Source organism: Diprion similis, chromosome 6 (genome assembly GCF_021155765.1).
Source record: "Diprion similis isolate iyDipSimi1 chromosome 6, iyDipSimi1.1, whole genome shotgun sequence".
NCBI classification, from domain to species: Eukaryota; Metazoa; Arthropoda; class Insecta; order Hymenoptera; family Diprionidae; genus Diprion; species Diprion similis.
Window position 1 is genome coordinate 22,735,201 of NC_060110.1, and position 26,812 is coordinate 22,762,012.

Sequence of the window (26,812 nt, forward strand, 5' to 3'; positions counted from 1 at the left end):
CTAGCATCGAGCGTTACCACGAAATAATCATATCCGTGCCCACCAGCCTCATCATCATCATCTTCATTTGAAAGTGATATCACCGTCGCTTTAACGACCTCTACCTCTTATTGTTCCTCACTTCCAGATACGCCAAATACTCCCAAGCGCATAATCACCTCGTGGGAAAGAATTTGCTGGAAAGTCTGTACGATTCCATTAACCACATCCATTCATCACGATGGATGATCGTCGACCTTCCAACCGTTTGGCAGTTTTGGTCAAATGAATGCCAACCGTGGTGGCATAATCATGTCAACTCGACGAGATACCCTGCAGTTTACCAACCTACCGATGGGCGTACGCAAATGTGCATAATTAGGGTTTATACTCGACCCTCGATCACTGGCAGCTGGGCAACTGCTGTGACTAATGCTCAACTGACGCCCATCAGCCAGTCAGTACCGATCCACCTACAAATCGAATGCATCGTCCACCGTCGACGTCGCGACGTGCGTGTCTCGTTCGTCGATATCTATGCATGTATAAACTTGATTCGACCCCGTCATCCCCCTGCGTAGGTATTGCCTCTCGCACGCACTTTGCACCCCCAGACCGGTTACCCCTGCATCATTGTCCACATCTATTCACACCGCGATGGGGGTAATTAATACCGTCCGTCGCGTTTTCAGAATTGACGCTGGTTATGCAACCCTGCAATCCCAATTACCTTGTTGCGACAATACTGACGTTGAGAGCTCACCCAGCGTCAAAGCTTTGGTCGTCACGCCGTTTCAAAGGGGTTCAAAGCCTCCGAGAGTAGACCGATACAACGTAGATACACTCCGCTGTTATCGCTACCTCAAAATCTATATATATATATATATATATATATATATATATATATATATATATATATATATATATATATATATGTATTTATATGATGTCTCTCTCTCTCTATTAAAGATTATATCAGAGTCGATCATATCTCATCTACTCGTAGTTGTTGTGAATGTTAAATAATTTCGGCTTCATCCGCGTTTTCAAGTGGATCATCGAAACTATTTCAAGTAGTTTAATTCACTTTAAATTTAGGCTAATAACAACAAGTTGTTTTCGGTCACGAATCTGAAGTATGCGGGTGATTTTCGTTGCTCAATTTCAATGTAATCGTAATTTTTGACACGAATTAAGATACAAACTACATACACAGAAAATTAAAAGAGTTTTCTAAAACTGCGACTGATTATTTTTAATTTTCTTATTCATTTCTTAACACTGATTTCAAATTCAAACTGTACATATCACATCCGTATTTTTCCAGTTTATTTATACACCGCCTAGAGTGTATAACGCCTGCGGTGTCGACGTTTTATACATTTGTGCGATCAAAGCACGTTGACCCCACTGATGTTTGAATTTAGATTAATATCGATGAAATTCGAATAAACTTTGTAATATGATTGAAATTGTGGTTCCACTGGCAGGGAATGTTGAAATTAAACATTGTTTCACGTCACTATATCTCACTCCGTCATTATTCATCTCTCATTAATCATGACCGAATTGTTATTATTTATTGTTATTATCGTTGGTATCGGACAAATATTTGTCCCGATTTCACATCATTTCAGCTTTACATTCCGCGCATTGCATCCATTGACAGAATTTACTTGTTCAACGCTGACTGATTGGCATAACGATAGAAAACAGGACGAACTGTTGTTACTGATATTATCATTATTTTCGATACGAAAATCTCAGACTTTAGAAAACGTTAGTTTTTCTGCAGGTGTTTCATTTTCTGTCAAAAAATAATTAAGAGTGGTAATCGAATTTCGTTGTAAAATACCTAAATTTGGACATGACATATCTTGAATATTTACATTAGAATATTTTTCAAAATTGACGACAGTCTTACTTTACGATTCATTGAAAATTACACCGATTCAAGTATTCGTTAGGATTAATCATCGGTTGAGTATCGATTTCGAAATCTATTGGATAAAAATTTTTTAACAATCAAGTCCACCTCGGTGATTATTAATTTTCGTTCTAAACGTGTACAACTATCAAGCAAGGTTTTTTGCTTTGCGATGTGTAGGAATTTTCCTATCTTTATTAATATATATTAGGGTGGCGCAAAAAAACCGAAGATTTTTTTTTTTTTTTGAGTTTCGTGTGACAAAATGTTAGTTTTTGATGTTTTAAGAGCCCACTCCAAAGGACAGCTCAAAAAAAAAAATTTTAAGTGGTCGCTCTAAATTTAAAAAAATGTCAAAAATCGTCAAAAAATTAAATTAAAAGAATTATATTTTCAGTATTTTGTTTCATTTTTAATTCATGTCGTGGTGTATTGTTATGGATTCTTTCTTACTAAAAAAAGAAAAAAAATTTATGAACCTTTAATATAAATATTAAAAGGTCGCTCGAAAAGATCTAAAGAAATGCAGCAAAAAATTGAAAAAAAATTATGAGCGACCTTTGAAAATTCAAATTTTGAACTGAAATTTTCGGAAACTTATTTTTTTTTTGTCTATAAAATTATACCGTAACGAAAAAAAAATTTTTTTAAAATCGATTTTTGACGATCTCTGACGTTTTAAAAAATGTGGAGCGACCTCTAAAAATTTTTTTTTCGAACTGTCCTTTGGAGTGGGCTCTTAAAAACATCAAAAACTAACATTTTGTTACACGAGACTCAAAAAAAAAAAAAAGAAAATAGTCGGTTTTTTGCGCCACCCTAATATATGTATATATATTTTTCATTTTTTTTGTAATATCGATTTCTTAAACTATTGTAAACTATTTTAGGCCCAGTTTTCTTTATTCGTCTCATATCACCTTATCTGAAAACCCCCATAATCGATCACAACCCAGACACGATAACGGATCGTCGAATCCTTCGGTTCATGGAAGATATATATTTTCAGCTCATTAGGCGGAATTCGACGAAGTCTGATTCGCACTCGCTAATAAGCTATTAGGCCGTTGTATTCAGGGATAGACGGATACCAACACCGTCAGATCTCCAATTTGCCATCGCACTCGGGACACGGCCGATGCTTCGATTTACGTTTGTACACAACCCGAGTCTGAGCACCCTTGCTTCCAATGCAGAGAAGCGCCTTCGAACCAAAAGCGAGGAGCAGATCTGCAGGGCAGGGACACCGGCTTACCCTTCCGGTACATGCTGCCTTGAATTTCCGGCATCGACAGGGGCTTTACACACCTCTGTTCCAACGGATTACTTTGATCATCCCCCCGCCGCAACGTCTCAATCGAAATTCGGATCTCGTACGACGCGGCTTAGCGCGGATTGCCTCCCGCCCTTATGCAACCCCTCGTCCTTTGCTTTCTTGATTTGAGGTTTCTTCAAGTTATTTATTAGTTCATGGCTGTCAAAATAGGTTGGAATGCAAAATAGTCAACTCGTGGCTGCGTTTTGATTTATACGGGGTTTTCGACGCGTAGGAACTTAAGTCCTTAAGTCGTTTTTAAGATGCGTGGCCGGGGCGTTTCGAGGAGATAGTCAAATTTGAAGTTTTTTGCATTTTCCTGGAAAATTGCGGTTGATAGAGGAAAAATGACGTCACCATCGTGAAGAGTTGAGTATTGTCCATCGAATTATGTTCTCATATGCCGAAAGCGGAGTCGGATTAACAAATTAAGAAAAAAGATATTCTACTATATCGACGTAATCTGGGGAATCTTGGAGAAATAATTTCTTTTTTCTGAATTTGTTAATCCGACTCGATTTCCGACATGTGAGGACATGATTCGATAAAGAATTTTTCGCTCTACACGATGGTCAAGGCATTTTTCATTTATCAGTCAAAAAGTTCTACAAACCAAAATGCAGCCACGAGTCGAACATTTTGAATCCATACCTATTTTGACTGGACTATTATGTGTCGAGAGTATTTCGAACGGATGTGCTTTCATCATTCCAGTAATGCTCATTGTCAGTTTCAACGAGATATTTTTAGGTGAGGATAAAAATTCAAATTTTGATAAATATTTCGAATGGCCGATCTATCGAAAGTTCAAAAATGTGGAAACAAAATAACGAAAGATGAACCGTTTGAAATCTTAATTTTTTTAAGTGTCACTGATTGGCAGTCATTCTGATTCTAATTTTCAATTTTTCAAATTTCGTCGGCCATTCGAAATACTAACCCCCTCAAGTTTTCACTTCCACCCATTATTTTTCGTACAGCTCTGCTGGGTGCAGTTGGACTTTAGCCAGAAATACCCCCGGCGACCATTAGCAGTGACACGTATATACCCGACCGTTTATCGTTATCAGACAGCGATATGTTGTTTCTCTCTCTCTCTCTCTCTCTCTCTTTCTCTCTCCAATCCCATACGTTGTATATTGCTCAGTCTGATGCAACTTATCACACTGCCACAGTTGACTCCTCGCTTGATGTCGTTATTATGGATGATTTGAATAAATTACTTATTTTTCGCAAGTCGGATTGCCCTTTTATCTCCGGCCATGACCTTTTGGAGCTATATTATGCGTTTGATATTTTTCCAGTCTAACCGCAGCGGCTAATTCGCAGAAATTATAAAAAATTCATTATCGCTGAGTTTCTAACCACTCTTCAAGAGTTTATGTCACAGCGCGATGCCTTCTCGCGTAAGACACTTGTTTGACGTCACTATGGATATTGATCATCTTACTGAAATACTCACATGTTCTATCTTAGATTCGCTTAATATTCATTCTCCCTACGAGATTTATAGGCACACTCGTAACAAATTATCCGAAGAAATCAAGGCAGCAAAGAGCAACTTTGAGTATAATAGCTTAGTTGAAATCAACGATCCACCGAAGGTGTGGAAAGCCCTTGCTCGTCTTGGCCTCGTTAAACCCTCTATATCTTCACCACTTCATTTTTTCCCAACCGACAAACTTAATAACTTCTATACGCATCCGTTTCCAACTCCGCTCCTCCCTGTAGCCATGATGAATTTACATCTGCGATTTCTCTATTCAAGTGTTCCAAAATCCAAGTATATATCAAGTTGCGAAGTGTGTGTCACTGAAATAATTCTCCGTCCTTGAATCGAGTGGAAAACTTTTTCCTGTCATTTTAATTCGTTGCATCGATAATGTTGATTATCAAATGAATCAGAGACCGGATTTCACGTTCAAGTTCAATAAAAGCTCAGAAGAAATCTTTTTTTCTTCCCATCCTTATATCGTCGTCGTTACGATAAACATTACTTTATTCCTCGCACTTCAATTTCATGCACATTTCTATTGTTCGATGCACACAGGCGTCTTCTTGGCTGTGAATGAAAAGGAATGTACATCATCGACCGTAAACTTGCGGTAAAATTACTGGGAACTCTGACAGAGTATATTCATAGAAATTCCCACGTGAACTTGACTGGTAACAATCGTTCCCATTGTATCTCTTTCGGTATATTCCCACTCGTCCTACGTACGAACCCTGCACGTTATACTGTAACGTAATCTTGCGTGATGATGTTGAAGAAAAAAAAGATAGAAGAAAGACGGAAAGAAATATGGTAGAAGAAAATAGTTTGACGTCTCGGAATAAATCTCTCACCACACCGCAGTATTTTCATTTCCACATTCAGTCACCACACATGATCCATGCATATTTATGGCTTTACAGGTGTGTGCGTGTGCGTGTACAGGCAATCCAATCGATTCGTCATTCTGGCTTAATAAATTATTATTGCTTGTACGTTAGTCCTCCTATCGAATAAAATGTCGTTGTTGTAATTTACCCGCCGTGCAGAGTGACGTCGATCAACTTCGACCCTCTTATTGCTTCGAGTGCCATTCCGATGGGGACTTTGCCTTTGTGGTATGTTTTAATTGTTCGACATACACAAGAGATGCGAGCTATATTTATTTATATATATATATGTGTGTGTGTTTCTGTGCGTACATGAATACTTATACACACAATTACACATCGCTTATTCTTCGTCAAGATACGCTTAACACCCTCGCGATTCCGTATGTACACATCGAATTTGTAACTGCTATAGCTATATACATGTAGAAATCCTTCGCACGCATCTAATCGCGGCTAGTCACGCGACGTACTTGCAGGAAAATCGATCCTTATACCTACTCACGAAACTCCTGGTGTATAGGTATATATGGTAAATACATGGTGTGTATTCTGTGTATTATGTAAAAAGGCTGCGAGGGTCTGATTAATTATCGTATTAAACTTTCGTTCGTTTCTTTTCCTTTTTTATTCTTTTTTTTTTTTTTTTTTAACTTTTTCTTCCTTCATACCGATTCACTTAATCAATTTTATTTTCATTTTTATTCCCAGCGAATCGTCGATCAACTTAAATAATCGGATCTCTATAAACGAAGTACCTACCGTTGAGACGTCTGCATAATTAATTGGCGGACTAAGTTTATGGTAATCGATAGATATTTCATTGCACCCGATTATCGCCGTTGAACTTTACGGAGAAATTATCGCGCACTTGTTGTAATATATTCACGGTTGAGAAAGACTTGCACTCAAACTTTCAGAGGTTTTAATACGATTTCTGAACAGTTTCAGTGCCAACGTTTTCACCATTTCCATCGGTATGCTTCAAGAGTAATTTCAACGACACCGCAGAGAATAAAAATCATAAAACATCTGTGAAAAAGTCATTAAAAAAAAGTATGAAAGAATAAAAAACCTCGAAGCAAGAATCGTTCCAGCGTATCAAGTGCATTTCCAATGAAATTGTAAACGCATATGGAAAGATAAACGAAGAAGAAGAAAGAGAAAACCTGGCGAGTATTTTTGGTATCGATAAAATTAAAGGAAATTGGTATTGGCAGGCGTGTGGTAATTTCTTGGTGATAGTAAAACGGCAAAAGTATATTAAGGATCAGGACCAGGGCGACGCGGGACCGGCAACTCGAAATGCATTAATATTATTGAGATACTAGTGGCGGCCGAAACTCCTTCTTCCACCTTCTCCTCGAACAGCAGCGCTGGTGCCTCTTGTTCCATCCATCCATCGCAGGAAGAAGCTGCAGGAGGATAGAAGTGGCTCAGGCTCAGAGCCGCAGCACTCGACAACTTGTGGAACGTTTCATTATCTTGGAGTGGTTATGCCACTCGCCCTCCCCCTCCCCCTCCCCCCGCCCCTTGAAAACTTCTAAAGTTTCTCTTATACAGCGTCTCGGGACCACCCGCCAAAGCAGAATAATCATATTACCCATCGAACTGGGAGCTTCTCTCTCCTCCTTCGTTCTTCCAATTCCATTTCCGCCTGAGGTGAAGGAGCCAGAAGCAAGGGATGATCGCTGGACAGGGTTAACCAACGCCGTTACGTCAAGGGATGTAAAAATCGTTTTTAACAACTTCAAGTCGCTTCGCGTTATCGGAAGACCTAGAAAAGTGCAGATCGTTACGGCATGGGTCAAAGTGCACGGTGTTGAGGATAAGGTTCGCCAGAAATTTTCTCCCTCGAAGGTCTGTTATCATTGTATCAGGATACGGGACGCAAGGGTGTCGGATATCAACGGTGGATTGAACCAACGATATCTCACATAACGAGGAGAGGCTATGGGACCAGGTGATGGAGGGACGTGCTGGCCGGTAAGTCGAAAATAAAGGCGGCTCGGCTGACCCGGAAGCACTTTCGTGTTTAACCAAACGAAATCCACCCCAGTCCAAGGTCAGTTGAGCATTCGAGGATCAATTCGCGAGCTCTAACTTTGGTGAGAATGTATATTACCTACAGAAAAAGAGAGAAAAAGAAAGAGAGAGAGTGGTAGTGTAATGAATTGCACAAAACCTTTAGCTATACGTCCGTGTGTACTTGTTCACGGACGAAAATGGACTGGCAGAGAAGGGCTCTGAAAACGCATGGATAGACGGTCTGATACCTACGGGAGCTTTCGTACGGTGGGTTAATTCGTAGAGTTTAACGTCAAGCCGATGCAAAGAGCCGAGGGGATCAAGAGGATACATTCAGCGCTATGGGGCAAACCTGTAAAAGCGTTCATTTCGAAAGCTGGTTTCACAAAGCTGCACCCCATCCTCGCACCTCGAGTATCTCCGGCTTCCTAGGTAGCAGTAAACCGAGAGAGAAAGAGAGAGAGATGGCTGCATCACCGGTAATGCAATCCCGACGCAACTACTCTCGAACAAAATAGTTTCATCCACCGTTTATACCGGAGAATGATACGCTGATAGACTCTTTTCAGACGCGTTTATGGCGTGTTTCACGTCACGGGGTGGTCATGCAACTCTAGCTCATTGACAAATCGTTGCTCACAACATACTTGACGTCAACCTCCAGGCTACTCTTGTCCTTTGCCTTCGAATCTACATGCAAATTTCAAGATTACTACGTCCTCGAGGCATGGCGAAATGGTTCCTTCGGGTACCTTAGCAACGTTTGGGACGCAGTTTTTAAACAGATGTAACTTTCATGGTGTGCCAAAATGTGATGGATGTCTGGTGTCTTTTTCAGATCAGTTTTTTGCAGTATTTAAAAATTAACGTCGTTCGATATATTGTTCGTGAGAATTTTCTTCAAGTATGATTCAAGTACGTGATTCGTTTGTATTGTTGAATGATAAGGTCGTTGTTCATTCCGTAGAAATTGTCGCATATTCATAGCATGCTAAGCAGGTGTAATTCTATACTTGGAAATGATTATACATGGTTAATAATGTGGGCATGGGGATCTTGTGTTACGATCGTTTGCACTGCCCCTCTTCACGGTGTTGACTCTTACCTCCGACGAAGAAATGCTTTTCTGTTACGTAATGCGAAACGTGGGAAATGGAATTGTAAGTACGTATGCATACACACGAGTATGGTATACACACACACACACATGCCGGTACGATGAACAGCCCCTTTCTTCTATTCATTCACACGCGGTCTTCGTAATTAGTACCACGGTACTACGTAATTACACCCATAGCATCTTCATGGAAAAGCGTGTATTCATACCTCGTCTAGTGTATTTTCCTCCTCGCTCTCTGACAGTGTCACGCATACATACGTACGTGTATAGAGCTTGCACGACCGAGCAGAGGCGTTTTTGTTTACTACGCTAATTGAAATGTATGCCACCTGTCGCAGGGTGTTTTCCATTTGAACATCTCAACCCTCAAAGAAATCATTCCTCTATTCCAAGGTTCCAGATGATCCTAAGAACCCTTTACCTTCATAGACAATCGCAGGAATTAAGAATCTGTACGAAAGCTCACCGCAACCGGAAACACGCTCCAATTCCCCCCCCCCACGCATCCGTCTTTATCTAATTGGCGCAGATGCATAGTTGCGGTAAAATGCAAACATGCCGAGGTATTTACGGTCCCGCATAAAGAAACGGGAAGCGAGCACTGACCTACGTCGAGGTGTGCCTAGGGTGCGTCCTCGTGGGATCTTTCAGCCGTGTGAACACTGCCAGTGAAAAACTACGACGGATAGACGAAGTCGGCGTCTAGACACACGTGGCATCACTTAGCCACCCTCCCAGGGATGCGTGCAGAGTGTGTCCCGGGAGTGAGGATGGAACTGAACCTGGATGTGGACGAATAGATAGATGTCCAGCTTTTTCCCTCGGGCAGTAGGTACCTGACTACCTTCCTTCCAACGTGTAACGCCAAGGCATGATGTCCCGGCTTAGCCTCGTCGCTTTGTTACTTCGTCGCTCTTCCCACACACCATCAAAGCTCCGAGCACCTTACCCGCCCACTTTATACCCACGTAAGGGAATTTGCTGAGATCGCTTTTAGAGTAAGTAGCCAGTAAAAGAGTCCATTCCTATTCATGGGCTCCTTGCCTTTCAAAGACCGTCAACTTCACCCTCTAATATTCCACCCCGCTGTCAACTGCTCTCCGTCGTCATCATCAGTGACACTGCAGTCTTGTCAGTGTTCCATAATGGAGCATGCGAGGTGGTCTGTAACCGGCTGAACTCTGACCTTCTACCATTAGTTTCATGGGGGACCATAAGGTGGAGAATTGGAAAGTCCAGACGGATGCATCGATTCCTGATGATTTCATGGTTTGTGGTATGAGATATATTGCAGTCTGGTGGAACTACTTCATGCAATTGAATTGCATTCTCGCGTCGAGTAAGTGATTGCTTGGTGGTATCAAGTGTTTCGGATGTACCATAGGCAATTAGAAACGTATCATTCTATGTATCCGAGCAGACGACCCTCTCCGACATCTCAGGCGGCTCGTTCTCTCGTTCACGTCTAGTGATACAGTGTTGCGGCTGGTTTACGAACTAATCGGAGTTGAGGAGAGGCTCGCATTCACTCTCGGTTAATCAAGTGCCTAACCGTGCGGAATCACGCTGGAAATCGAACCATCAGTCAATTTGAAGGAATTGGCCAAGCTGGCCATTCTAAAGCGATATGAGCTCGCCAAATTTATCGAAACGTATTACGAAAGCGAGAATATCGTTAATGAGAACCATTAAAACGCGAGAAATTATATTAAATAATTATCTCAAAGATGGAGAGAGATTAGATTACATTTTATTTCATGCCGTGGCCCACGTGGGCCAAAGGGCAATTCAGCAATACGCGTAAATACATATTTAAAAAATAAAACAAAAATAACAAAAAAGGAAAAAAATAAAACAGAAATTATTGGTACAGAGAATAACAGATAAGCTTGTGATAATGTATTGTATTACGAATATAGTAAACACTGTATAGAAGGATCGAACGGATCAGCGGATGAGGCAGTAGGCTTACGAATCTCGAAGGATAGAGTCGGTGTGTGAGGAGTGATAACGTTCGTAAAAGTGATAATGTAATGTAAATCCTGTCCAGGTAACAATAAATAAACTACTCATTGACCACGACACTTTTCCATAAAGGAATTAGTAAAATCACGTTATTATCACCCACAACTAAGAATTCAACATAACCGCTCTACCTTCAATCTTATACAATTTTATCTCTTTATCTCCGTTTTATCGCTTGACATTTATTTACCTTGCTACGACTATTGTCCGATTTTATATTATTTATTTTTGTTCTACATTTTAATTTATAAATGTACAAATAACAACGACTTAAAAATAGGTAGTGAGCTAGAGAGAGAGAGAGAGAGAGAGACAGAGAGAGGTTGATTAATGTTGGTTAATCCCAAAATATTTGATGACGGAGTTGAAAAATTCATCAACTAATTCCAGATCAAATTTATGTGCCTTTGTAGGGATAATTCCTCGGCAAAGCGATGTTATTGCTGCACATTCACGGAAAAAGGAGTCAGACTTTTCCCACCTTTTTTGTACCCTTTACATACATTACATAATTCAGCTGCTATCGGGAAATGCATTACTCGTGCCGACTTATTGTCATGCCTTCTTTGAAACGTTTCCCGTGCACACAATGTAACTACCCTGTCTCCTCACTCACTCACCTCATCGTCAGAGCATGTCGTCGTTTCAGTTTTTATGTATTCACACTTATGCTCAGAGCTACTCAGCCCGTCGAGCTCTGCATCGCTATTCGCCTGCATCTGCACTGGCTATGGTTGAAACTTTGTTTAAAATGTTGAGAGAAACGTTGAAAGGAAGGAAGATGTATTCATACACCGTTCCACCGCTGCTTTTCTGAGCGCTGAGTATTTTCTTTTTTTTCTCCGTTATTTTTCATCTTTATTTTTATTTATTTATTCATTTAGTTTTTTTCATTTCTCATTCGTTTCTCCCTTCCTTATCTCTGTATAATAACTATACGTCAGTCCTCTTCGATATTTTCTATTAATATCTCATATAATAGGAAAGAGAGACAGGTTTAAAAAGTTTTACTAATAATTTTGCTCAACTTCATACTGAGATTTAACAAAATATTTATTATTGTGATTAGCCAAATCGTCCATCCTAGTCATTGAGTTGAATGCTAAAATTTGAAACACAATTTGTTACCAGAAAGCCATTGTTGAATAATGATTAATCAAGGATACAAACTGAATATTTATAATCAAATAATTTATCGATGCTAGACGTTAACAACGATAACAATAAGAATAATAATATGATGACGACAACAGTGATTCTCAAAGTTAGCGAATAATGAGCGATAAAATATTGCAAAGGCTTCTCGGCTCAGGCAATACCTAGTAAGGAATTATTAGGGAGTCGAGGAGAAGTGGAGAAACAGGAGGGGGGGGGGGGGGGGGCATGATGGTCGCATTTGTCGTGGCTTTGAACTCGAGTAGCTCGATTAAACTTTTCTCTGTAAAATATAAGGATGCTAAAACTCCTCCAATTTCTGCTGCAGAAATACAATCCGGGTATTCAGCCCCGCCGGTTTTGTGGATTCGTGAAAATCACGAGCAATTAACTCGCTGAGCCGAATATATATATACATACACATATATTTATATGTATATATATACTAAATATTCTCATTGTTCGAGTTTTTATTCCGAGTTTTATCGGCGCGCAGAGTAAAAGCTCGATAACTTTCCTCGATTTTCAGCTATCGTTTCCCAGAATTACTGTCCCGACAGCCCTCAGGGCAGGAGGTTATCCAGCTTCCTCTGCTGGATCAGTATTCATAACTTACGTTGATCTCGGTGAAGCGGTGAAATCGCTATAATGCGGGGAAGAGTGGGTTTTATTTTATTTTTTTGCTTCTTCTTTTCTTTTCTTTTTTTTCGAGGCTTTTATAAAAGCCGGAAGCGGAGGAGTCGAGTCGTTAATAAAGGAGCGGTGAAAATCAAGTTTTCCGTATCTTCTACTTTTCCAGGCATTGCAAATTGTCTCAATGTTTTTATTCTCTCGCGTAAACTGCCTCCGGGTTAATGTTCTCGATTTACCGCGGTTCAAACTCCAACATCCTGCGGGATATTTCCTGGGAACAAAGAATTAATTAGCTTTATGCACAGCTCGGATACCTACCTGCGTTCAAAAGCGAATTAACATTTTACTACGAAAATTCAACGGCTTACTAGCTGCATGCTGTTCTCTGAAATTGCTCGTCAGTCGAGGTTCGACAAGATAATGGAATGTGGAATGTACATGCAAAGAAGTTAAATTGACGTTTATAATTCGATCAATGTCTTTTAAAAAACAAGTGAAGAAAATTTTCATCTCAAGCTAGAATAAAAAACGCAGAGTGTGAAGAAATTTTTTATTTAAATACTCACTTTAGGAAGAATTCATCTGCAAATTTGCACCATAATTATTTATGTTAATTTCTGATGAATTTGAAAATTGAACGTAGCATGAAAGAAAAATTATCAACGAATAAAGAAAGGAAAAAAAAATAATACAAGAAACCGCGGAAGCTATGCGAATAATTTCAGGAAATAAGAAAATCCGATTGAATGAAAACATTCGAAATGAAAAAATAGCACGAGGTACCCGCGAACAAGGCGGTTCGTGCATTCGATGTGAATATATGTAGGTAGACTAGCTCTGCGGTTTAAGGTAAGATGGCATAAAGTAAGAGGGAAAATGAGGATGCTTTATGCTGCGGTGCGGGGAAGTAACTGAAACCGCAACCGCGAAACCTGTAATATCGTATAATGGAGAGTCTGTAGGAGCTTTTCTATGTACCTATAGATAGATAAAAAACGCGCGACTATGCGGACGTTGAAATTCTCAGAATGACACGATGTACCTTATACGCGTTATTTCCCATCCTTAAATAACATTTATCTTTTACTTTTTCGTATCCCGTTTTTTTAATTTTTTTTTTTTATCTCAATCTCGAGAAACATGCGTGTGGATATTATATATATTAGGGTGGCGCTAAAAAAACCGACTATTTTTTTTTTTTTGAGTCTCGTGTGACAAAATGTTAATTTTTGATGTTTTAAGAGCCCACTCCAAAGAACAGCTCAAAGAAAAAAATTTTAAGAGATCGCTCCAAATTTTTTAAAATGTCAAAAATCGTCAAAAAATTAAATTAAAAAAATTATATTTTCAGTATTTTGTTCGATTTTTAATTCATGTCGTGGTGTATTGTTATCGATTCTTTCTTACTAAATTGAAGAAAAAAAATTTATGAAATTTTAATATGAATATTAAAAGGTCGCTCGAAAAGATCTAAAGAAATGGACCAAGAAATGAAAAAAAAATAATGAGCGACCTGTCAAAATTCAAATTTTGAACTGAAACTTTCGGAAACTCATTTTTTTTTTTTTTGTCTATAAAATTATACCGTAACGAGAAAAAAAATGTAAAAAAAAAATCGATTTTTGACGATTCTAACGTTTTAAAAAATGCAGAACGACCTCTTAAAAATTTTTTTTGAACTGTCCTTCGAAGTGGGCTCTTAAAACATCAAAAACTAACATTTTGTCACACGAGACTCAGAAAAAAAAAAAAAAAAAAAGAGTCGGTTTTTTTGCGCCACCCTAATATATATATAATATTCGTATAACGTTGACGGTATCGTATACGTTACAGTTATTTATCTTGAAAAGAAGAAGTCCTTTACTGTGACTGTCATTCGTTAAGCCGGCTTACCGCTAAACAGTATAGGGCGTATAAGGATGATTTATGAGACCCGCGTCCGTCGCGTCCCGTCGCGTCGTCCAGGACTTTGCGAGAGATGTCCGGCTGAGTTATCGGCTCGGAAAACCGCGGCCAGCTATAGAATAGCGATGCCCACTAAGCTGAAAATAATCGATCCGTCGATTAATCGAAGCCGAAAAAATAATCGAACATGACTCGATTGAATCGGTGAAAATTGATCGATTAATCGATTTTTTTTTTTTTTTTTTTTTTAACCGTCAATTTGAAACCAAATATTAATAGTGGAAAAGTTTCTTGATGACTTATGTTTATAACTGATACTAAAACTGATTATTTTTCGCTTAAATATCGACGCTTCGATTCAAATCGCTTCAAAATTGTCAAAAATGTAGTAGATTTGATTGATTTTATTCTGCAATGGCTCAATTTATTCACAAAAACTATTTTCTAAAAATTCGCTAGAACGGATTTTCTTTTCTTTCAGTTGTCAATTAAACCTAAAAATTTCTTGGTCGCAATAAATATCGGTGCAATATTGTGAAAACAACTATTTAACAATGCTAACGTGACAAGAAAATTGTTTCAGTAAATTTGTAGAAAAAAGTCTCGTAGATAGATTAATTACCCATCGTAGAATGAAATTGAATGAATCTATTCAACTTTTAATCATTCTGAAGCGTTTTAAATTGGCAATTTCATGTATCCAAGATTTTGTTAACAATTCTCATATTTAATTCGATTTTTATATTTTTCGAGAGATATTTATAGTTTCAGAACAAAATAATTTGATAAATATTCAACGTGTCTTCGACTAAATCGTAATTAAATTCGTAAACAGGATCAATTTTCGAATAGCCAACCTGTTTGAACTATTTTTTATTCTGTATTTGAGGTTTGTGTATAAAAAATGCGAATTTCTTTTTTCATCTTTCTGCACTCGTGAGGAACTAATGTAAACTTTATCGACAGAGCTGATATAAATTTTGCCGAGGATCTATTCGTTCACATTAGCCCTCGAAAGTGGCTACGGAATCACGTCTTTGCATAGGAATGGCTCAATAATTTTCTACCAGCGTCGTTACGAGTTTGTAGGGCGCGAATATTTATCATAATTGCTGCTGGATCAGGACAGGAACTTTAATCGTGTCGTTTAAATGCAGCTCTCACTTCAAATTATCGTTAATAGTAAAATCCAATGTTGATATATTTTCAACCCCAAGCCACTTACATTACGCCATAATTTTACTTCTCAGTATCTCTCCAGAAAATATCAACAGGCTTGTTCCAATTTCGTTAAATACACCCGCAACTTTTATACTTATTCGCAACGCAAACCGAACTTACACTTTTTCCCTTCTGATTCCAGAGGCTGCAGAAATTGGCGAATTCGAACAACTGCTGTTGAGCCGAATCGGTAAGTACTTGAATCTTTTATGGGACCGATCAACGTACTTTTTACTTATCATCATCAGTATAATACAGACTCAAAGAAACGCGGGAAAATTAAATTCGCGCGAAATTTGCACGCCAATCAGCATCCAGAGTCCCGAATATATTACAGACGCGCATTGGCACGATTCGTCTGCAAGGTATGTACGTGAGATACATCCTTAAATTATGTATTCCGCGTAATGTTTCGGGAATTGGTTGGAATCACAATTTTTACGATTCAGCGAAGACCAGCAAACTGTGCTTCGAACGCACCCCGTTTGATTCTCGCGTGTGAAAAAGCGTGAAACGCGTCAGGGGATGAAATGCAAAAGTGGCGGGGCGGGGGTCCGGGAATCAGAGAACCTTGGTATCTCCGACTCCGTATTTCTTGCAAGTGAATTTACTTTAATTTTCAACTATTCACTCCCTCGTTTCGTGCTCGCTTCGCCTCGCTCGCCAGACATTTTATTTTCTAGATTTCCTTCACAGGGATTTCCGCGAAAAGATACTTAAGTTTGCACGAGTGTACGATATTCCAAAGCACATCTGACTTTTCCCCAAAAAATTTATCACGCATATGTATGGTGCATTCTTCAACTTCTCAGCTCGTTAATTAATATCAGCAATTAATTTTAGATCGAAAAAATAAACTTCAATTTTTCAAAGTTTTTAGTAAGGGTTTCATAATTTTTACCCAACTGCATAATTCGTTTTTTCACCCAGTTGAGAAAAATTCGATTTTCATTTCCAAACGTCTGACCTTTTCCCTTAAAATTTTTTGTCTGGAGGGTGATAGAGAGCGAAGAAACGTACAAGTGTTACTCATTTACAACGGTTGAAATCGTTTCGAAGAAGCGGAGGGGCGGAATTAGCCCTGTCAAAATTTAATATCCACACCAGCAGCCCCGGGAAAACGTTGAGTGAAAATTTCGCGGCTGACTTGAGCCGGCGAATTGCAATTCCGCGGAGCTCGAAATTGCGGAATCCTGCGATGTAGAAATGCGAGAACTATCAACCCGCGGAGCCATTATACGTATTATGATGCGGTGTGGGAAAAGGCAAAGAAAACTCGAATGAAAACTCTGAGGTGACTTTTTGTCATCTCTTTTTCCTGCCCATTTATTATTTAGGTAGGTACTGAAAATGGGTCGAAGCTTTTCATGTCTGCAATTTCGGCAGCTGTATAAACCGATCCCGCTTCCCTCTTTCCTCCCCCTCTCGGCTCAACAGGAATATCCTCGATATATTAAAGTTGAAACGCATTGTGCCGAGAGCCTGTAATGGTGCGATCGATCAGGCCTACCACCGCGACATAAATATATTCATATATATATATATATATATATATATATATACTAGAACAGCCTGTGTATACGTATATTTATTATACATATTTATGTATATATATATATATATATATGACATATCGTCCGGCTGTATAATTAGTGCAAATGTGTAAAAGTACGATAATCGTTGCTTCGCGAGCTTGACCTCCATTATCGTAATCAAATTCTCAGCGAGCTACACGAGAAAACTCAATTCTCAAATATTTATACGCCAAAAAATATTCACCGATATTATATTCCTTTCGTCGTTATAATTCAATTTAAATCCTTTGATTCGCCTGTGTAATCAATTATACTAACTGAAATTATGGGGTTCAGTATATAAGACAGTTGACTTGAAAAAAAAAAAAAAATTAAGTAATCAATTACTTTTTTAGAAATGAAGGTATAATACAGATGTTGATATTTTTTAGACAAGAGGTAAGAATTTTGTGATAAAATAAATATAAATAATTCTGATAACATCGAAATTCAAGGTATAACAACAACGAAGATTTCGTGAACTCAATTGGTGTAGATTATACATTTGTTGATAAAATGAATAGGTACTTTCTTCTTCGCTGATTATTAATCGTTAACCGTACATTTGTTTCGCTTCGAAATATTCTGTCCTTTTTACTATTTCCATTTTATTTTATTTTATTTTTTTTTCTTCTTTTGTGTATTTTACTTTTATCGTTAATAGACTCGTTACACGGATCAAATAAAACTAGCGTGTACGTGTTACACCGACGATCCGTCGAGAGGTAGATAAAAATCGTTATAAAGACGTAAAAAAATGAGAATAAATTGTAAAAAAAAAAAAATTGAGTACCCTCAGCTGGATCCGTACGGCTAACGAGGGGCTCGGTTTTGAATATCGCCGTTTTACGCGATCCGCCGAATTAATCCGGCCTTCCCATCGGCCCGAAAAGCTCGCCACTGATTCGAATACGTTGAGTATAAAATTACCCGAAATTCTTACGCCTCTCATGCCTAGTTACAATTAATTGGCCAAAAATTTTTTTCGATTACTATTAAGTATATAAGGATGGCTCATTTTTTAACGTCTTTTTTTTTTTAGGTGCTACTCGAAAAACTTGTAACACATCTTAAAAAAAAAATTTTACGACAGTTTTTTTTTTTTTTTTCTTACCAATATTTGTGATCAAATTTTCTGGTAGCATCTATAAAAAAAATAAAAAATTCAAAAATAAGTTACCTTAGTACACATTCTAGAATATATATATTATTATTTGCAATCTTGCGAGCGATTTAACGAGAACAAAACATCCTGCGATATCCCGCCTCTGATTAGCTCTGATGAGTCTCGAATAGCGAGTCAGTCGCGTGTAATTTTCGAGGCATAATATCCACGAATACGCTGTGCCGTGCAGCATGAAATGGGAGCTGTAAAATAAATAATCGTCGAGTGTTTTATTGCGGTGAAAGTGCAGATATACAAATTTTACCAACTTTTTTAAACCACGCAAGTCGCGGCGCCGGATTATCGGAGCTTTTTCTACGTTATTATTTGCGGCTGGTGCACTCTAAATGCACAATTCTCGATTCTCCGCGCGTTTTATGCACCTGCATATATATATATATATATATATATATATATATATATATATATATATATATATATATATATATATATAACTTCAGATTCACCTCGTGCGGATATATAATACATAACAATACTTTGAAATTTCCACTTCCATTCAAAGCGCGGCGTTTCATACGTTCCCGCAGTAACTGCAAAATTCACAGACATTTGCCACGAGCTGAATTTTCCTTCTGCGATACTCTGCAACCGATCAAAGTAAACGCCTGTAAGAACAAAGGAAATAATCGGCTAGAGAATTGCTGAGTCGCACGTTAAACATGGAAGTGCGATTCCTTCGTCCAAGGAATTTTTCTATTATTCTTTTTCGGAAATCGCGATTCGTGTGGCTAAGAAAAATTGCAAATGAAAAATGACAGATTTTTAAACTCTTGAAAGGATATTTTTGCTGCAAAGTTTAGTTGTTTTTCTAAGGTACTTAATCGTTCAAAAGATACAGACATAAAAGGAGAAATTAATAGTCTAGATTCTTGAAGATGGAGGATGGATTCACCCTTAAAATGCAATTCAGAAATTAAATAACTCAGGCGATATTTTTTACCCGAAACTACTGAAAAGCTTCGTTAAATTCGAGTTTCGAGTCATTCAAGGTAGAGTTTAGCTGAACTAGTAGCCTCGAGTCTCTCCGTCACTGCACAAACATATTTTAATAAACTTTTCAAGGCATGTGTGCGTGTAGCAAGAAAGTGGAATGTTAAGCCCTTGGCTCTTGGAAAAACAGCCAAGACAGAAAAGGGAAGAGGCTTGGAGAACAAAAGCCATTGGTCGAGGGTTCTTTTTCTTCTCATTCTTCGTCTCCTTCAATCTTTATCCTCTTCCTTTTTCTCCTCCTTCTGCACAGTTGACGAGGTCTATGGAAAGAAAATTCCGCAGTTACTTGCCCGAGTGACGTATTTTCCGGAACCCACGGAGGAAACTATGCGCGTCTCGCAGTCCAATAACTTTATTTGAAAATTTTTATCTCATATCTGAGCCCAAGATGTCCGTCTCAGATAAATACGGAGCGATAAAGAGAGGGAAAAAGCTGACGGAATATACAGTTTCGATATACAAAATAAAGCAAAAATGAAAGTACAGCGATGCGATATTGGAAAATTAAAAGAAAAGTTCTGTCAGTCAGAATCTTGAATTCTGATATTCCATTCATTAGATTTATTTATTCATTAGTTGATTAGTTTTTTCTTGTAAAAATCTGATAATTTTTTCAAACGTGAATCCAATTTTTTTTCTTCCACATCTTTAATTGTACCGTAACTATTTTTTTTTTTCGTGAAAAATTTAACGATAGTTGAAAAAAATTCTATTCAAGCTGTGGAAAATCGTGATAATGGCCGCGTAACGTGACTTTTAGTCAACCGAACGGTATTTTGCGATTACTGTGTGCATTATTCAAGCTTCGCTCGTCATCGGAGTTTGTTTAGATATTCAAGTCTCATCTGTAAGCCGATAAAATTACACTCACGTCAGTTATACGCATATTGCACACACACTCCAAGCGTTGAAAGTAATTCGCAACAGGTGCGAAAGCCTTGCAGCCTCTCGCCTGACATAAACTGCAGCAGCGCCGAAACTGCGTCGTTTCTCGAACTAGAAAACCGATCGAAAAAACAAGGAAGAAGTGAATTGAATCGGTTTTTATCGATTCATTCGTTCGTAGAGAAGCTTTGAACTGTGGATAAAATTGATGTAATCGCTGCACATTACCTCGAATTTTGGAATAATTGTAGAAGTAATAAAATAAAGGTTGGACTTTATACATTACACTGGGCGTTAACTCATTGTTTTAAAATCCATATGCAAAGGCTTCTGGATGTTCGGACGTGGTGCATTTTTAAATGCAAATCCATCGAAGCGAGACATTCGATTCCATATTTGGATCCGGTGAATAATTGGCGACCCTTACGCGCGCCTTTCGCAACGTTCGTATGGTAATAATAGTCGACTTTCTAAGTGGGCGGACTTGCTCTCGGTGAAGGAGAGGAAACAAGTCAAAATCGTGTAAAGAGACGATTCATCATCAGGTTTGAAAAACTCGTCTTTTTATCACGGGAACAAAGCCATATTTTATTTTTTTTTTACAAAAATTCTGATCATCAGTTTCGCTAAATTATCGAGGCTTTTTCGTTCTTGGGTAAAACCTAGCGCAGGGATTAACATTATACATTTCTAAGTTATTGCAGGATGGAAAATGGCAAAGCAGGGCTTAAGACCTTCGCCTTTTTCGACAAATTCTCTTCGCTCCCAAAAATGAAAAAAAAAAGTGTGAAGAAATAACAAAATCTTCTCTCTCTCTCTCTCACTTCTCGTGTTTTACTTTCATTCCTTCATTTTTCCATGTTTTTGGATCGTTAGCGGAATACATAATGACACGGAATAGCGCGGGTAATATTTTATTTTCCGTCCAACGAAAGAAAGAAAAATAATCAAAGAGAAAAAAAAAAAAAAAAAAAAAAAAAAAAAATGAAAGGAAGGAGAAAGAACAGTGAGAAAGAATGGGAAAAAAGAATATTAAAAATGGGAAAACGTGAAGGAAAATAGCGCTGCTGCGATATAGTAATAGTAAGTCGAGGGGTTTTAATGACTTTTATAGAGGTCATATTTACATTTTATATACGCCGTCGCTTCGTAAAGATGCGATTACTACGACGTTTATGCGATTATACTTCATTATCTTTGCGTCGGGTGCAGCGGCGATTAGTTAAAACCCTTCGTAAATAAAGGGACAATTTATTATGCTTGAGCTTTTATTATTCGGCATGTGCAGTAAATGAATTTTATTTTGTCTCAATAAATATCGATGCGAAGGAATCTTGATTTTTAGCCACTCGTTTTATTTATTTTTTTTTTTTGTTGGTTTTATCCGCAGAAAAAAGCAGATACGATGAAAAGTTAGATAAATATTTGATAGTAGATGGGTACGGAAGCGAAACTACTTTTATATTTTTATATTTGCACACACACACCTACAGATATAATCAACGTGTGCAGAAGTTCGCAAAATATATTTCTATGCACTCTAGAGAATTTCGTTAAAAAAATTCTGAATAATTAATCGTTGAGTCTCGTTCCGCGTTTTCCACCGAGTGGATAACCATCGTGAGCCGGAAACGTTTCTAAATGAGATTCATACTCACCTATATCACATAGACGCCGATGTACGTGTGGTGTTTAATTTTATAAAATAAATGCAACTCGTGTAATGTTACAGAAATGATGCGAGAAAATATTTGTTCAACGGTATTATTGCGGAAATAACGCTAAATGCATTCGAGTTACTTTTCACATTGGAGTAGGTACCTAAGAATATCTTGGAGAAGGTCGTAGGTGATTCAACAGCCGGCACTGTGTGCGCAGAAAGGATGAAGGGAATAAAATCGGAGTGAAAAACTTTCGAGAAAGTTCGCGCGTTATTATATGTATGTACGTTGCAGTTACATGCAAACGTTTTCAAATATCAAACGACAAATCTCGCATGCATTTCACCACCTGCAGCTCAGAAAATACTCGTTAAAAACTTTAGCGCGCCTGTCAGATGCGACGGCGATGAAAATCTGCACTTGAACGAGAACGAATTAATTTTCCCCAACAATTCCCGGCTGCGAATGATATTGTTTTAACGGAAAACGTTGCCCGAGGGGGAAATTAATTCTGCACTTTTATTCAGTCAACGCGGTTGAATCATGCTGGAAAAGCCCTTTTCTTTGTTAAAGAAAATATGACAATGTGTATTCAGGCAATTTGTATGAAATTTTCGGTACCGAATTGATTGGAAATTCAGATTTTTCAACTCCTCGGCAGGATTTTCTTCCTTTTTTTTTTCAAGTCGAATTCGGAATAATTGCAACAATGTGGTAACGAGTTGTTTTTATTTCTAGAGATGATCAGAATCTGTGTGCTTTCGATTTTTAAACAACGCTGTTAACGCTGTTTTGAAAATCATTTCTAATTTCTTCGGTTACATAAAAAAAAAAAAAAAGACTCAGCGTATTTGAGTCCTCGAAATCTAAGTATTTCCTTAAGTATACTGTCTCCATACTGAACATTATATTGACAAAATTAGACTCGATTGTCATCTCAGCTGCGCTCTTTTTCCGAGATAATTGCTTATAGACGGGACTGCAAATCCGATACATCCCCAAAATTCTATGGTGCGTCCCAGGCTAACGGCAGAGTCACAAACATCAGTGCCATATAGTTGCATGGGTGGTAGAATTTTGAACCAGGATGAGAATCCTGCAAGCCTGCATAAGCTCATCGCGTCGCGTAGAGTCGAGCGCAATTAGTAAGCACGGATGAAACGTGGCGGTGACGACGTCGGGCGTCGCGACGTCTGCCCACGGTTGTCACATTCGTCGGCGAATTAACGTGACACTGCGCGCGTTCCCCCTCCTTCACCACCGATCTCTCGCTCTCTCTCTCTCTCTCTCTCTCTCTCTCTTCCTCTCCTTGATCATCATCATCCCGTTCTTTTCTCTCTCTCTCTCTCTCTCTTTCTCTCGACTGTCTCGTCGCGCAGCCTGAGAACCGGAGTCGGTATTAGGTGGGACAGGAAAACCGCGAACTGTGGTTAGACCGAAGTGATATTAGCTACTCACGAAGGGAATGAAAATTTTCACCCTGCTTTCAACCGCAATTTTCTTCCCTTCTTTTCTCTGCCTATACATAATACCGCGGCCGCCTCGACGAATTCCACTTTTTGCCTTCTCGGTTCGACCCTCTGGTTTTTTGCATCCCGGTTTTACCTCGCACGTTTGAATACCCGACTGCCAGAGAGCTTATATGTATCGGGCAAAAGCTACGAGCATACCTGACTGGTCACCTGTGATAACGAGGTCCAAAAAAATTCTTTAACATCCACTTACATCTGTAATATTATCAGCCGCTGCGCACTCATGAAAGGAGTTTCGAAATGTGAAAATAGTTACACGTCCTCCAAACTTCGCTGTAAGATTCAAAATCATCGTTGCGAAAAACGCAAAAACTTTTTTTTCTTTTTTTCGTTTATTTGTTTCTACCTGTCACATGAATCGATTCTCTTTTACAATCCCCACCCGATATTCAGGGTTATGAGAAATATCCTTGCATCTAGTCCTTCCCATGAAAAGAAAATTCGGTGTACAAACAAGCATTTAGACCCAATTATTATTGACCCTTTTATTTTCCAAAATTATAAATTTAAGACACAAATTGTGAATTTCTCGATGACTAAAACCAATTGCTAGAAGGTTAGACACTAGAGATTTATTTTCTTTAAAAAATGTTCGTGCGGGGGGGGGGGGGGAAGAAACTCCCTCAAGATACGTCAGGATTGACTCCCTTCTAAGAGCTGATTGCGAGTACCGTTCCGGAAGACCTGACGTTGTACCCTCTAAAACTGATCACCGAGTTTCTGATACCACTAAGAGATTTACCGCGCAGTCACGTGACGACAGAAGAGCTGATGTACACAACCCAGGGGGTGGTGGGGGGGGGGGGGGGGGGGGGGGGGGTGGCAATTCGGCTGATCGATCGATTCGGCTACAGGATCCATGCGGAGATCGAATTTTCTGAAAATTCGTCTTCTCGGCCGCAGTTTTCACGGTGGCAACTGGCAAGCGAAAAAAGTGCTGCGGTATTACCGGGCGTGTAAATTGGAAGGCGTGAGCTCCTGATGGTGATGGATTATCGCTGCAGGTTGGCTGCTTTTCAGGAATCATTAGAGAGTGACACACGAACATCCATGGATTTTATGCCTCACCTTCAGCGGCGACGAGTTTTTCAACCTCTTCGTCGTTTCGTTCAGCGAAAGATCGCTGTTAAAAATTTCTTTATAGAACTTCCTACACTTTCATTGGAAGTTTTATTCGAATACGGAACAGTGAATTCATCATACATTTAATGTTCTTTTAATTTACAAGTACAATAAATTTACCACACAATTTAGTAAATTCAAATTACTTTTTTATGTTTTTTCTATAAATTTCAGTTAAATCAACGATTAAATGTGTAGTAAATTCACAATCATTTTTAACACTGATGTTACGTATGGTTGAAGGTATCGCGAGACTTCATTTGTGCCTCAAGAAAATTTCCAAGTTATTTATGTAGGTTGTTGTAAGGTCTTCTTAGATAAGGAAATTCTGAGTAAAACAGACCTCACCGTTTGAATCTCAAAATTTTACAAAACTCCCGATTATCTGACATTCGGAATGCTTTGAAGCCGTATTTTTTATTCAGATCTTCATTAATCCTTGAGTTTTTGTTTTTTCGGGTCTCGCAGAATCGAGGTTCTATCGAGTGCAACTGAGATGTGAGGATCGTTAGGTTCATCTTTCATCTAGGATTTTTGAGAACTTCGAGGTTCCGTTCAGTCAAAATATAAACGAGACCAAATTTCGAGACGATTATATGACTAAACTGCTGAGGAATACAGGGTTAAATGGTTAAATCTAGTTCTAGAATTAAAAAACAATTTCCACAAGATGATAAACCCGGTCAGATGAAATCGGCGTGAAATAAAAACTGACCAAGTGTGACTGAGGAAAATTGATCAATAATCATTCATATTTTATTACATCAAATCGATTTACTATTTATCGAATTTGAACAAACTATAGGCATCTGGCAGAAACAAAAAGTGTCACATTATCAATTACCTAGAATATATTTCAACCAAAATTCAGGCTTTTCACTTTTTCCTCTACTGTGACAAGACAGTCTTCCGATAAAAATTATGAAAACCCATAAATTCAGTTGTTTCTAATCCCATGCACATGAGCCCTTATGTGTCTCAATTTTTCGTTTCAACTAGACCTCCGACCGATAGCCGATCCCTCGAATTCCCGGTCTAACTCTGCGGACGAATGGCGGGAAAAGGGGTCGGAAAATTCGGCATCCCCCTCGCGGCGGGGGAGAAGACGGATGGACGCAGTTCGGATCCGGGGGTAAAAACGTGCGCGTAGATCACCAGCGTCCACGGTGACCTGGACCAACGAGCGAAACTCGCTTCCCACCCCGGCAACCCCGCAGAGCTCGTGGAGTCCCGAAATCCCGAAAATCTTGGCAACAATGCGGCCGCCACCCGCTTTCCCTGGCTACATATTTCCTACGGGAAGACAAAGGGAAGCTCGACGGAAGACTTAACAATGCGCGACGCCAAGCGTCCCTCCCTCCCTCCCTCCCTTCTCGTCCTGTGCTAACGCAAACGTCTCTTCTTTATATGCAGTAGCCATGCACCCCTTATCCACTCCGTTCCTCACGCGTGTCGTTACTCCTACGGATAAAACCTACACCCCCTACATCTGTCCCGACACGACGTCGTTAAACTTACCTCTTATATTATACGTCGTCGAGGCGACGCGGGGCTCGTTTTAGCGACGATTGTACCGGGGCTTTTCTCTGAAACTAGCTGCACACCGCCGGCATATAGGCAACCGATGTTACACCTCAGTTATGTACTAACATTTCTGAAAATATCTCTGTGTATTACCGACTGAGTTTCTTTGCCCGTATTTCAATGCGTAATTCGAAGGTATATTCAATGGGATATATCTGCTGGCTCTGTGTAATAGTAAAATAGTTGATGATAACTTTTCAGGATCGATATCAGAGTTTTATGGTTATAGTAGTTTTTGGCATCGTGGTATTAAATCTTGATGCAAAATCAATCAATCGACTTAATGAATTTGATGAAAGTGTCCGTTTAGACTTCGTCGCACTAGTCATTGAAACAATTTCTTTGAATAAAATGAAGTTTTTTCAAGTAAAAAAAAAGTATTCAATGATTTTGTAGAATGAAATTAGAATTTGCAGTTTTTTTAAGGGTTGTTTTGCGGGTGGTTTTTGAAATAGTTTTCTCAGTGCATCCCAAAGATAGGATAAAATTATACGCCAGTTTTATTTAAGTAATATCTTCCTGATGCATCAACCAGTCACATGTAACGTGGATTAAAAATGAGTCTGAACACTCGGAGTACTTACGATT

At 38.7% G+C, this 26,812-nt stretch overlaps 1 protein-coding gene across 1 annotated transcript in view; it reads left to right on the top strand.

Moving 5' to 3' along the window:
* The first annotated feature begins 15,860 nt into the window (after positions 1–15,860).
* Positions 15,861–26,812, top strand: part of LOC124406708 (protein turtle-like) — a 113,225-nt gene continuing 102,273 nt past the window's right edge. The window contains exon 1 of the mRNA XM_046882234.1: positions 15,861–15,880. The gene's annotated coding sequence lies outside the window, so the exon portion shown is untranslated. The remainder of the gene's footprint in view (positions 15,881–26,812) is intronic.